The sequence below is a fragment of the Vombatus ursinus genome, unplaced genomic scaffold (genome assembly GCF_900497805.2).
Source record: "Vombatus ursinus unplaced genomic scaffold, bare-nosed wombat genome assembly UNPS02000580.1, whole genome shotgun sequence".
Lineage (NCBI taxonomy): Eukaryota > Metazoa > Chordata > Mammalia > Diprotodontia > Vombatidae > Vombatus > Vombatus ursinus.
Window position 1 is genome coordinate 28327701 of NW_020940358.1, and position 13866 is coordinate 28341566.

The window sequence follows — 13866 nt, forward strand, 5'->3', positions numbered from 1 at the left end:
TAGACTTAGCTCTTCTAAGCAATACAAGGACCTAAGACAATTCCAAAAGACTCGTGATGGAAAATGCTATACACATCCAGAGAAAGAACTATGGAGTCTGAATGTAGATAGAAGAGTACTATTTTCTCTCTCTTTTTTTGTGTTTCTTCTTTCTCATGGTTTTCCCTTTGGTTCTAATTCTTCTTTACAGCATGACTAATGTGGAAATATGTTTAATACGATTGTACACATGTAGCCTATATCAGATTGCATGCCTCTTGGGGAGGAGGGAGCAGAGGAAAGGGAAGAAAATTTAGAACTCAAAATCTCATAGAAGTGAATGTTGAAAACTAAAAATAAATTAATTAATTAAATTAAAAATAAAAAAAAAGAAATTCCAGTGCCTCGCCTGATCTTATCTATAAGCATCCATTTACACTAAGGCTTCTGAAATAAGACCTACCTGAATATAAGAAATCAGCATTTGAAATCTCCTACAGGCCAGGAGATTTCCATTGAATATGAGGAGGCATTTTTCTAACAAGTGGAGAACTTCAGCAACAGAGGAAAGTAGGGAACTCCCCATGGCTAGAAAAGTTGAAGTGGAGGCTGGTATCCTAATAGGGCAGCTGGCATTCTTGTGAATAACCAGCCTCTGGCAATGGCTGGCATCTCATCCAATTCACTGCCCCTCATCAAGAGGGAAAAGCGACTACCCAACTGGCCTTGGGTAAGACAGCACAGCTGTCATCTCCAGGCCCAGAGAAGGGCATCTTCACATATGTTCTTACCTACCCAGAGTTGCCCCTTACTGTTGTTCAGTCATGTCTGACACTTTGTGACCCCATTTGTGACCTGTTTACCTCAATTTCCTCAAATGTAAAATGAGCTGGAGAAGGGAATGATGGCAAACCACTACAGTATCTTTGCTAAGATCTCTTGCTGAGGATGTTGTCATTATCATCACCATCACCATCCCGTATCTCAGTGAGTTTAAGGGAAGAAGGATTTCATGCTTTGCTTTGACCAGGAGAGCTAAGGGACTTTAGTCAGTATAAGGAGCCAGGCACAGAAGGAAGGCAGTCATTGCAGATGGATGTCTGCACCTACATTTTGTCTATTAAAGCAAACAGCGTAATAGACAAGGACTGGGGCTCATTTGACAGGCCATGGCAGGAAAGGGTTGGTAGGGCTAAAAGTCTGAAAGTAGATGCTAGAGACGAGATTCATTCACTTCAAACTCTGGCCAAGGGCCAGCCCAGAACCAAGAGTCATGGTTAGAATTATGATTATAGATTATTAGAGGTTGAAAGAACCTTAAAACATGGAATAGCAGATCTTCCAGAGCTACAAATGACTTTGTTATAGAGAACATAGAAAGTCAGTGCTAGAAAGGACCTAGAACATAGAACATGCAATGCTAGAGTTGGAAGGGCTCTTAGATCACAAAAGATTTAATGCCAATGATACAAAGGATCCTAAAATAGAGACCCAGAATGTTAGGACTTGAAGAGGCCTTGGGCCACAGAATACTGGAGTTGTTAAGGGATTCTGGGACTATCTAGTCAATCCTTTCATTGTATAGAAGAGGAAGCTAAGGGAAGGGAACCAGACCTTGAGGATGAGGCAATGAAGAGGACTGGTGAGGTTATTCCATTGGTGTGACAAAAGGCAGGAAGATAGGAATGAGCCAGTGGGAGAAAGGATGGGATCATAGGTGGGAAGGCCAGTGAGAACACCAGGCCAGAGTGTGTTAGTGTGGCTAAAGGTCAGAATGGAAATATAGAAAGCATTAGGTGAGTTGGGTCCTTGAAAGCCAGGCAGAGAAGTTTAGACTTGATGCTGTAGAAAATACAAGGGGAAGGGTGGTGTAGGGAGAGCAAGAGAGAGACAATAGCTGGAAACAATGTCATGCAAAGATCAGTTGAAAGTCTGGGGGTGTTTAGTCCAGGAAAGAGAAGACTTGGGTGTTGGCAAATATACAAAGCCCTATTACATGGGAAAAGGTGTAAGGTTGTTTTGTCTGGCCTCAGAGGGGAAAGTGTGGGGCCAAGATAGGGAGTAAACTTATAAGGAGGGAGATTTCAGTTCAATATAAAGAGGCTTCCTCCCCAAAAGAAAACACTTAGGAATATTGTAGCCAAATTCCATAATTCCCAGGTCAAGGAGAAAATATTGCAGGTAGCCAGAAAGAAACAATTCAAGTATTGTCAAACACAATCAGGATAACACAAGATTTAGCAGCTTCTACATTAAGGGTCTGGAGGGCATGGAGTATGATATTCTGGAGGCAAAGGAGATAGAACTACAACCAAGAATCACTTACCCAGTAAAACTGAGTATAATCCTTCAGGGTAAAAAATGGTCATTCAATGAAATAGGGGACTTTCAAATATTCTTGAGGAAAAGACCAGAGCTGAATAGAAAATTTGACTTTCAAACACAAGACTCAAGTGAAACATTGAAGAGGTAAACAGAAAAGAGAAATCGTAAGAGACTTATTAAGGTTGAACTGTTTACATTCCTGCAGGAAAAGATGATATTTGTAACTCATGAGTCCTTTGTCAGTATTAGGGTAGTGGGAGGGAAAAAATTATATGTATGGATAGCTAGATAAATAGAGGGTACAGGGTGAGTTGAAGAAGAAGGGGTGATATCTGGAAAATAAAATTAAGGGGCAAGAGAGGATTATACTGGGAGAAGGAAAAGGGAGAAGTAGAAGGGGGTAAAATATCTCACATGAAACAGACAAGAAAAGGCTTTTACAATGGAGGGGAAATGGGGGAAGGTGAGAGGGAATGAGTGAATCTTATTCTCATAGGATTTGGCTTAAGGAGGGAATAACATACACAATGGGGTATGGAAATCTGTCTTACTCTACAGGAAAATAAGGGGGGAAGGGGACAAGAGAGCAGGGGGTTGATAGAGGGGAGGGCAGATCGGGGGAGGGGATAATCAAAAGCAAACACTTCTGAGAAGGAACAGGGTCAAAAGAGAGAATAGAATAAATGGGGGGTAGGATAGGATGAAGGGAAATATACTTTGTTTTTTATAACATGATTACTATGGAAGTGTTTTGCATGACTATATATCTATAACCTGTATCAAGATGCTTGGCTTTTCAATGAGGGTGGGTGGGGAGGGAGGAAGGGAGAAAATTTGGAACCCAAAGTTTTAAAAACACATGTTAAAAATTTTAAAAAATTAAAAAAATAAAGATGGTACTTTTCCTATAATAATATATACATACTATATCTATATCTATATCTATATCTATCTGTCTGTCTATCTATCTATCTATCTATCTATCTATCTATATATATATATAAAGAGGCTTCCTTGATAGAGTGTTGTCCCCACAACCAAAAAGACCTGAGTTCATATCCCACATCTGACAGTAACTTGCTTTGTGAACAGAAGAAAATCACCTAACTTCTCTGAGGTTTGCTCACTATAAAACGGGAATAATAATACCTGTAATATCCACATCATTGGGTTGTGAGGCTCAAATGCAATAATGTAAGCCAAGTGATCTATAAACTTGGAGGTATTATATGAATTTTATAAACTATCTAATATTATCTATAGCTATTATCACCATCTTTGGGCAGCTAGGTGGTGAAGTGGATAGCCTGCTGGGCCTAGAATCAGGAAGACTCATCTTTGTGAGTTCAAATATGGCCTCAGACACTGGTTATTTGTGTGACCCTGAGCAAGTCACTTATCTCTGTTTGCCTCAGTTTCCTCATCTGTAAAATGAGCTGAAGAAGGAAATGGTAAACCACTCCAGTGTCTTTGCCAAGAAAACCAGTGATAGCGGTGATGGCAGATGGGTGTCTGCACCATTAAAATTTTGTCTATTAAAGCAAACAGCATAATAGACAGGGCCTGGGGCTCATGGGGTCAATGGTCATGAAGAGTTCGATACAACTTAAATGGCAAAACAGCAACAACATTATCATCTTTACTATTTCTAACAATTAAAACAGTTCAATCATGGAATGAGGATGTTTTAGGGAAAAGTAAGTTTCCCATCACTGAAAGTATCTGAACAGAAAGGTCTCCTATCAAGGATGCTGCAGAAGGGGTGAAGTTGGATCAGAGACCTGTGAGGTTCCTTTTAACTGTAAGATTTTAGAACTGGGGTCTAGGGAGTCATTCTACAGCAGGCTGTTTAGCAGGTGACATGATAACAGTTCCCTAGTGTCCTTCCTGTCCCCCTGAAGTCTTCTAGCTGGAAGCCAGAAGTTGGACTTAACTGGGAATGTGGTTAGCGCTCAGTGCAGTGGGATGGTTACCATAAGCCTGCCTTCCCAGCAGCATCCTGATATCCTTAGCTCTAATGGTACTTATCTGCCTTCTGTTAAGCTTATGGTCCACTCAGACCACACAGTTCCTCTTCTGGCCTCTGGTGGGGCCTCTTTGTCTGCTCACAGTACCTGAAACACCTTATGTCTTTGGCCTTTTCCTCCTTCTCCACCCTTGGCTAAGAGCCCTAGTCTTGCTGCCCTATATGGCCTCATGTGGGCTGTACTGAAGGTATGATCAGCATGGACATGCCCAGGCACTAGGGGCCAGGAGAGCCAACCTTTTGTCAATGGTATTAGGGATTTCCTCCTGAGCCCTCTCTGCTGTCTAATGGTTCCCTTCCTGCCTCTTATGAACATGCCCAAGTTTCTTCCATCCTCAAAAACTCTCTACTATCTGCTCAAACTATCATACTATCTTTCTCCTCCCTTTCATTGCCAAACTACTTCAAAAAGCTATCTACCCTTGTTCATTTCTCAACCCTTTGCAATCTGACTTCCAAACTCCTCACTCCATTCTCTTGCCTAAGGTCCCAGTAAGCTCTTACTTGCCCACACTCATGGCTTTTTCTCAGTGCTCATCCTTTATGACTCTCTGCATGATTTGACACTGCCCATTTTCACTTTAGGACTTGAAGAAGATTTAGAACCTAAATTGTTGGAGCTAGAAAGGACTGAGGGGTCACTTAGTGAACCCCTTCATTTTACAGAAGTGGAAAATAAGGCCTAGGAAGCTAATAGGTCGGTAGGTGGTACCACTGATAGAGCATTGGGCTTGGAGTCAGGAAGACCTGAGTTTGAATCTTGCCTCCCTAACTTGGAAATGATAGGTACATGAACTTTAACCTCTCTCAGCCTCAGTTTCTCCTACTGGATAACCTTTCCCTTCTAGTGCTTCATAAATCCTTCGTGATTGATTGATTTTAGCCCTGGTGATGTCATTGACTGGCCATGTTTCAGTTTCTTCTTCTGTAAAATGAAGGAGCAGGACTCAAGGAGCTCAAAGGTCCCTCTGAATTCTGACCTCCTGTCATGGTGACCATGACTCTTTTCAACTGGAAGGTTTTTGTAGAGGATTTAACTTCTCAGGACAGGGAGCAGGGTAAGAAGAATGGGAACTAAATATTACAGCGTCTGGCCCTTCCACTGATTCCAAAACAGAGTGCTAGATTTGGGGTCATTCTAGTCCATGGTTATAGGGATCATAATCCTCCCTTACATCCTCCAGTCTTTAACTATTCACAGAGCTTTCTTCTTCATTATTTAATAGTAATAATAACAATAATAGCTAGCATTTATAGTGTACCTACTATCATTCACATCCAGTTTTTAACTATTCACACAGCTTTCTCATTCCTTATCTAATAGAAATAATAATAGTAATAATAACAATAATAGCTAAAGCTTATATTGTACCTACTATGTGCCAGGCACTGTGCTAAGAGCTTTAAAAATATTTGATCCTTACAACAATCCTGGGGGGTAAGTGCTGTTATTATCCCCATTTTACAGATGGGGAAAGTAAGTTAGGAGTTAAGTAACATACTCAAGATCACACAGCTAGTTAAGTGTCCAAGGCTGGATTTGAATTCAGGTCTTCCTAACTCTAAGGCCAGTGCTCTATCCACTGTTCCACTTAGCTACCTCTTTCTATCCCAACCACAGCTTTGTGAGAGTAGCACAACAGATGGTATCATTGACATTTGACAGAGAAGGAGAAATGATTCATCTAAAGCCTCAAAGCAATTAGTAACAAAACTGGGTGGATCCTGACAGCAGAGTATTCTAACCTCCCCTCCTTGTGAGGATTCCCATCAGCTGTGGGAAGAGTGCCTGGGAAACTCCCATTCTGAGAACGCCAGTGCCCATCAAAGAAGAGCCGCTCTTGCATGACAGGCACAGGGAGACAGGGCAGGTGATACGATGAACAGTGCATCTCTCTATGGATGACAGCACAATTCTGAGATTGGCTCCAGGTTGGCTCAGGGCCTTTTTTTCCCCTTCAGTTGAGAGGCAGTGTGCCATAATGGAACATAAACTGGAGCTGGAGTCAGAGATCCTAAGTTTAACTCTGACTTTTCTACTTAATACTTGTGTGACCTCAGGCAGAATATTTCCTCTCTCTGGGCCTCAGTTTCTTTATCTTTAAAATGGAGGGGCTGGACTAGATGAGTCAGTCAATAAAATTATTAAATGCCTACTACATGCCAGACATGGTACTAAGCAGTGGGGATACAAAAAGAGGCAAAAGACAGTTTCTGCCTTCAAGGAGCTCACAAGCTAGTAGGGGAAACAGCAAACAAACAAATATGTACACACAAACTATAAACAGGATAAATGTTGTGTTTGTTCAGTTGTGTCAGTCGTATCCAACTCTTCATGACCCCATTTGGGGTTTTCTTGGCAGACACTGGAGTGGTTTGCCATTTCTATCTGCAGATCATTTTTACAGATGAGGAAACTGAGGCAGACGAGGTGAAGTGACTTGCCCAGGGTCACACAGTTAATAAGTATCCGAAGCTGGATTTCAGCTCTGGAAAAGGAGTCTTCCTGATTCCAGTGCTGACAATCTATCCACTGTACCACCTAGCTGTTCATGGGGTAAATAGGATATGATTAACAGTGGAAAGGCAATAGAATTAAGAGAGGGGAGGGAAGGCTTCTTGTAGAAGATGAGATTTTAGTTAGGACTTAAAGAAAGATGAGGAAACAAGCAGATGGAGATGAGGAGGGAGAGTTGCATGGGGAACAGCCAGTAAAAATGCCTACAGTGGGGAGATGGAGTGTCTTGTTTAAGGAATAGAAAGTTCTTTGAGGCCAATGTCACTGGATGGAAGATTACATGGCAGAGAGTAAGATATAAGAAGACTGGAAAGGTAGGAGGGGACTAGGTTATGAAGGATTTTGAACACCAAACAGAGTATTTTGTATTTGATTGTGAAGGCGATAAGGAGCCACTGAAGTTTATTGGGTGGGGGTGGGAGTGTTACATGGTCAGACTAGATGATCTCTAATGTCCTTTCTAGTTCTAAATTTTAGGGTCTCATCTATTATTTTGTGAAGTGGGAGAGCTAGATAGATGATGAGTATAATAGTGAGAGAGCCTCAGGCTTGGGGGAGGGCAGTCAAAGTTCAGAAGCCAAAGAGAGCTTTGTCTGGTCCCCCATTCCATTACATTAATCATCTAGTCAGTCACCTGTTCATTCATTCCATAAATATTTATTAAACACGTACTGTAATGGAATATTGTTGTGCTATAAGAAATGATGAGCAGGCAGACTTCAGAAAAACCTGGAAAGACTTAAATGAACTGATGCTGAGTGAGGGGAGCAGAACCAGCAGAACATTGTACACATTAACAGCCACATTGTTTGATAATTAATTTTGACAGACTCATCTCCTGTCAGCAATGCAAGGATCCAAGACAACTGCAAAAGACTCATGATGAAAAATACTGTCCACATCCAGAAAAAGAACAATGGAGTCTGAATGCAAATGAAAGCATACTATTTGCTCTCTTTATTTTCTTTTTCTTTTCTTTTTTGTTTGTTTCTTCTTTCTCGTGTTTTCTCCCATTGGTTCTAACTCTTCTTTACAACACGACTAATGTGAAAATAGGGTCAATATGAGTGTATATGTAGACTCCTGAAAAGCAATTGCCCAAGGTCACACAATCGTATGGTAGCAGTAAAATTTAGAGCAAAACCCAGATCTTCTGACTTCTAAGTCAGTGTTCTTTCTGGGAGCCATTAGAGTTTATTGAGCACGGAGAGGAGATAGGTGAGAAAGTTGGGACTAGAATCTAATTCTCCTATTTCCCAAGGCCAGTGGTCTCCAAAGTAGAGACCCATATCCCTTGAGGGGCTGTGGCATTAGAATGAAGGAGGCCTGGGGGCAGCTAGGTGGTGCAGTGGATAGAGCACTGGCTCTGAAATCAGGAGGACCTGAGTTCAAATATGGCCTCAGACCCAACACTTGACATGTACTAGCTGTGTGACCTTGGGCGAGTTACTTAACCCCAATTACCTCACTAAAAAAAAAAAAAAAAGGAGGCCTGAACTGACCCCTAGAGGTGTGTGATTAGCCATTTGGAGGGTACATGCCCAGGATGGGGGCTGGGAAAGAAAAGGGAAAGGAGAAAGGTAGAAGGTATAAGAAGACTGGAAGACTAGAAAGAAGAGACAGCAGGTTATGAAGGGCTTTGAACACCAAAGAGGGGATTTCATCTTTGATCCTGGAGATGATAGGAAGTCAGTGCAATTTATTAAATGGGGGTAGGGTGGGGTGGTGACATGGTCAGACCTGTGCTTTAGGAAGATCACATCAACAGCTGAGTAGAGGATGGACTGAAGTGGAAAGAGACTTGAGGCAGGCAGCCCCATCGTCAGGTTACTGCAATAGTTGGCATGAGATGGTGAGGGCCTGCACCAGAGTGATGGCGGTGTGAGAAAATAGAAGGACACATATGCAAGAGATGTTATGACAACAAAATCAACAAGTCTTGGAAACAGATTGGATATGGGGGTGTGGGGATTACCCTGTTATAATTTCTATTTATAATAACCTAGTCTTTTATTGCTATCATGAACCCCTCCATTTCTATAAAAATAATACACATAAATCAACTATTAGTTCAATCAATCTTTGTTGACGTATTAGTGGTTGTGTTCTTTGTCAACGTCATCCATCAAGGGGTTTTCCTTCTATTCTTGCATGTCAGCCCTTTCATAGACTTCATTCAGAGGGAAACCAATATTGGTCACCTTCCAAATATGTGTGTACCCATTGTCAACTTTTTCTTTGTGTAGTGCCGTTTGCTTCAGAAGTACCTCTGTGGATTTTTGAACTATTTATTATGTGACTTAAGAGCATTTATCAGTTTCCCTTCTGTATTTTGATGAGGAAGTTTTCATCAATAGCTACCTTGAGCTGATGGCACCTATTTTCTTATTCTCATTATTAATGCTATCTCATCATCACTATCATTATCCTGTGTCTCAGTGGGTTTACTTTAAGAAAAGAAAGTTTTCATCTTTTGCCTAGGCCAGTAGAGCTAAGGGCATTTAAGGTACCTCAGGGAGTCATTGAGGGAGTCAATGACGGGCATTTATGACGGAAGGGCTGCTCAAATAGTGATTTGAGATTTGATGAATGAAAATAGGTGTGTTAGAGCACACAGCAGCATTGAAGAGGGAACTCTCACCTGGGATATTTTTTGCCAGGTTCTTGAAGGAAAGGATTGGAAGTACAGGGCTCTGAAAGAGGGAGCTGGACATTATTTCTCCTACTTCAAACTCTTGCTAAGGCCCAGCCCAAGGCAGAGGCAGAGACAGAGACAGATTTATGGCTGTATAGTGTCAGAGGTGAAAAGGACCTTAGAAATCACCTCCTCATTGAGCAGAGAAGGAAACTGAGGCCCAGAGGAAACTGTGAAAGATTCAATGTGTGTATATTTAGTATATACATACCACTATTCTAATAATTATATACATTATAAAACAAAAAATTAGGAATTTAAGAAGAGTGAACTAAAGCTGAAATAATATTTTAGCATCAATAGGGAGCTATTAGAGTTTATTGAGTAAGAAGAGGAGATTGGTAAGGAGAGCTGGAACTGGAACCTAGATCTCCTGGTTCCCAAGGCCAGTGGTCTCCAAAGTATTTGCTGGGCTGTGACATTACACTGAAGGAGGCCTGGACTGACCTCTAGGGATGTGTGATTAGCCATTTGGAGAGTAGATTTTCTTCTTGTTCAGTTAAGTCAACTCTTCATGACCTCATTTGGGGTTTTCTTGGCAAAGATAATGGAGTGGTTTGCCATTTCCTTCTCCAGCACATTTTACAGATGAGGAAACTGAGACAAACAGGGTTAAATGACTTGCCCAGGGTCATATAACTAGTAAGTGTCTGAGGCCAGATTTGAACTCAGAAAGATGAGACTTTCTGACTTCAGGCCTAGCCCTCTATCCACTGAGCCACCTAGCTGGCCTTGGAAGGTAGAAAGTCAGGTCAAATCCAAGAGTACCTGCATTAGCCAACCGAAAGACAGTTATAGCAGTTATTACCAACATAATCCCATCTACCCTTATTCCCTAATACTCTTCCCCCTCCCTCTGCTGTCAAAGCTCCCTTTCTTCCCCTTCTGATCCTGCCATTAGCTCCTCGAGGTAGTTATCACCTAAAATAGTTGCTACTTATAGCAGCTGGGCAGCTGTCATTGGAAACATTCTACCTCTTCCCGTGTCCCAAAGATCACCTTGTGGCTACAGCAGGTACTCCTCAGAGGGCAGGCTCTGTGCTCTGGGGCAATGACTAGTGAGTGAGAGCCCTGTCTCTACCATCTTTTTTTTAATTTTGAGGGGTTCAGAGGGAATCACACAACATGAGCAGGCTAGGATGGACTATACTTTGCATTACAGACATTATTACATTATTTGTCCTCTGAAACCCACCCATCTTCCAAACTTCCTGTCACTGTAGAGGGCACAGTAGCCTTGCAGACATCCAATTTTTCATCACTTTGGTGACATCTTTAACTCCTCTCTCTCCATCTCACACATCAATCAGTTTCCAATCTTGCCAACCTCCACATCTCTCACATCTGTTCCCTTCTCTCCACCCTAATATCGGGAAGGAAGGAGATCATACATTGTTAAGGCTAGAAGAAGCCTTAGAACATGGAGTGTCAGAGCTTGAAGGAACTTAGGAATTATAAAATTCGGTCCTTTTATTTTACAGAGGAGAAAACTAAGACCCAGGGATGAAGAATGAGGAGGAAGAGAAGTTTGAGGAGGACATTACATGCATGGGAGCAATATGAGAAGGCAAGATTCAAGTCCCAAAGGGACAGTGAGGAGACCAGGCTGGTATGTGTTGGTATGTGGTAAAGGCCAGATTGAAGAGATAGAAGGAGTCAGATTGAAGCAGCTCTTTTATGGCCAGACAGAGAAATTTGGATTTGATGCTATAGAAAAGAGATGGGCCATCAGGGTAGAAAAGAGACTAGAAACCATGTTATCCAAGGATTAATCGAAGGTCCTGGGAATGTTCAGCCCAGAGAACAGAAGACTTGGGTGTTGCATGAGAGGATTGTCTTTAACTATATAAAGCTCTGTTAGATGGAAGATGCAGTTATTTTGTTTGGCCTCAAAGGGTGAAAATAAGGGCCAAGGCAGGGAGTAAAGTTAGAAGGAGGCAGATTTCAACTCAATATTATATTGTCTCTAACACAAGGACGACCTTGTAAGTTCATAGCCTACATCTGACATTAACTTGCTCTGTGACCATGGGCAAATTACCTAACCTCTCCGAGCCTCAGTTTTCTCACCTATAAAAATGGAGATAATAATATTTGTAATATCCACCTCATAGGGTTGTGAGACTCAAATAGGGTAAGGTAAGTCAAGGGATCTACAAACTTTAAGGCATTAGGTAAATGTCAGCTATTATCATTTTTGTTATGTCTAACTATTAGAACTATCCAATAATGGAATGGGCCTACCTTAGGAAAAAATGAATTCCCCATCACTAAAAGTATCCAAATAGAAGTTGCCTATCAGGTCTCCTATCATGGGTGATGCAGAAGGGATTCCTGCACTGAGAGAGAGTTGGACTAGAAATCTCTAACGTTCCTTTTAGCTATGAGATTTTAGGGTCAGAGGCTAAGGAGTCATTATATATAGCCCTTGCCTCCACATACTACATTTACATGTGTAGTATTCCTTTACTTTGTTTTGCTATACCATTATAATATTGATAATCAGGATAATAAGCAGATGAAGAAGAGAGTACAGATGCCTGCCTCTGAATAAGCTTATGGTCTACCCTGATCATCCAGCTCTTCATCTTACCTCTAGTGTGGCCCACAGTACCTGAAGCAGCACTTTTTTCTCCTTGACTTTGACTTCTCTGAACTAGACTGAGAACCCTAATCTTGCTGCCTAATATGACCTCATCAACATGGTCAACATGGTCATGGCCAGGCACTAAGTGCAGGGAGAGGCAGTCCTGTGTAAAAGGTGCCAGGGGATTTCCTTTGGAGTCTTCCACTGCTTGTGTTCTTGTCCTGATTCTGTCACTGACTTGCTGTGTGACCTCAATCATGTCACGTCCCCTCTCTGAACTTTGGTGTTCTCCTCTATAGGATTCTAAGGTCCCCATCAGTCTACATCTTATGACCATAATTATGTTCAAATAGGAACCTTATGTAGAGGGCCTATCCTCAGAACCTCAGGACAAAGAGTTGAGCATGAAGGAATGTCAAGGGTCAGAAATCTCATCCTACCTTTGAATTCCTGGAGTCAATGAGTCAGCTAGTATTTCTTAAGCACTTACTATGTGCCAGGCATTGTGCTAAGTGCTAGAGATACAAAGAAAGGTAAAAGACAGTGTCAGCCCTCAAGGAACTTACACTCTAATGAAGGAATTCTGGATATTCAAATGGAAAGGACCTTAGAACATAAAATGTCAGGGCTGGCAAAGATACAAAGGACTTCAGAACCTTTGGTCATAATTCTCCCTCACACTCCATTCCAGTTTTCAACTTCTTATGGAGCATCCCCATATATTATCTCATTTTATGCTACCCACAGCACTGTAAGGGAAGGACAAGGGATGGTATTATTAATACCCTTTTTTTTTAAAGGCAATCAGAGTTAAGTGACTTGCCTAGGGTCACACAGCTATTAAGTGTCTAAGGTAGAATTTGAACCCAGGTCCTCCTGACTCCAGGGCCAGTGCTCTATCTACCAAGCCACTTAGCCACCCCATTATTAATATCTTTTGAGAGAGGAGACAAATGAGGTTCAGAGAATGGAAGGGATTCACCCCAGACCACCAAGCCCCTTGGTGACAATCCTAGAAGTTCTTGATATCAGAGGGAAGGGTTCTATCCTCCCTTTGTGAAGAATTTCCCCCTCCCCCACTTCTGTACTTTGTGCAGTGGAGAGGACTGGCCTCCAGGGCCAGTCCAGAAGAGCATGACAAGGACAGAGAGCTAGGGCCAGAGGTACAATGGACAATGCATCTGTCTACGGATCACAGCATCTCATGATTAATTCTTTGTTCACTCAAGTGCTACTTTGGTTTTTATCTTTTCTTATCTTTTTTTCTTTAGACATAACATAGTTCAGTGGGAAAGCATCAGATCTGAGGTTAAATAACCTGGTCTTGACTCAGACTCCATTACTTCCAAGTTGTATGACTTGGGGTGAATTATTTCCCTTTTCTAGCCTTCAGTTTTCATCATTTTTTAAATGAGATGGCTTGGCTAGATGATCTCTGTAGTCTTTTCCAGCTCTGTCTGAAATCTGTGATCTCACTATCATCCTTGTGCAGTTCTGCCTCAGTTAAACCCAATTCACATGCGAGTCAAGGCATTACCCTCGTGACGTCACCAGTCTTCATCAAGAACGAAGGATGAACAACAACAACAAAAACAGCACCACTACCAGCAGCATCAGCAACAACAATGAAATGGGGGTAGTCGAATGGAGAAACTGGATGCTTACTTAAGAAAAGTGTTAGTGAATGGGAATTTTTTGGGAGTTTTGTGGAAACCAAAGACAACACAAAGCCTATC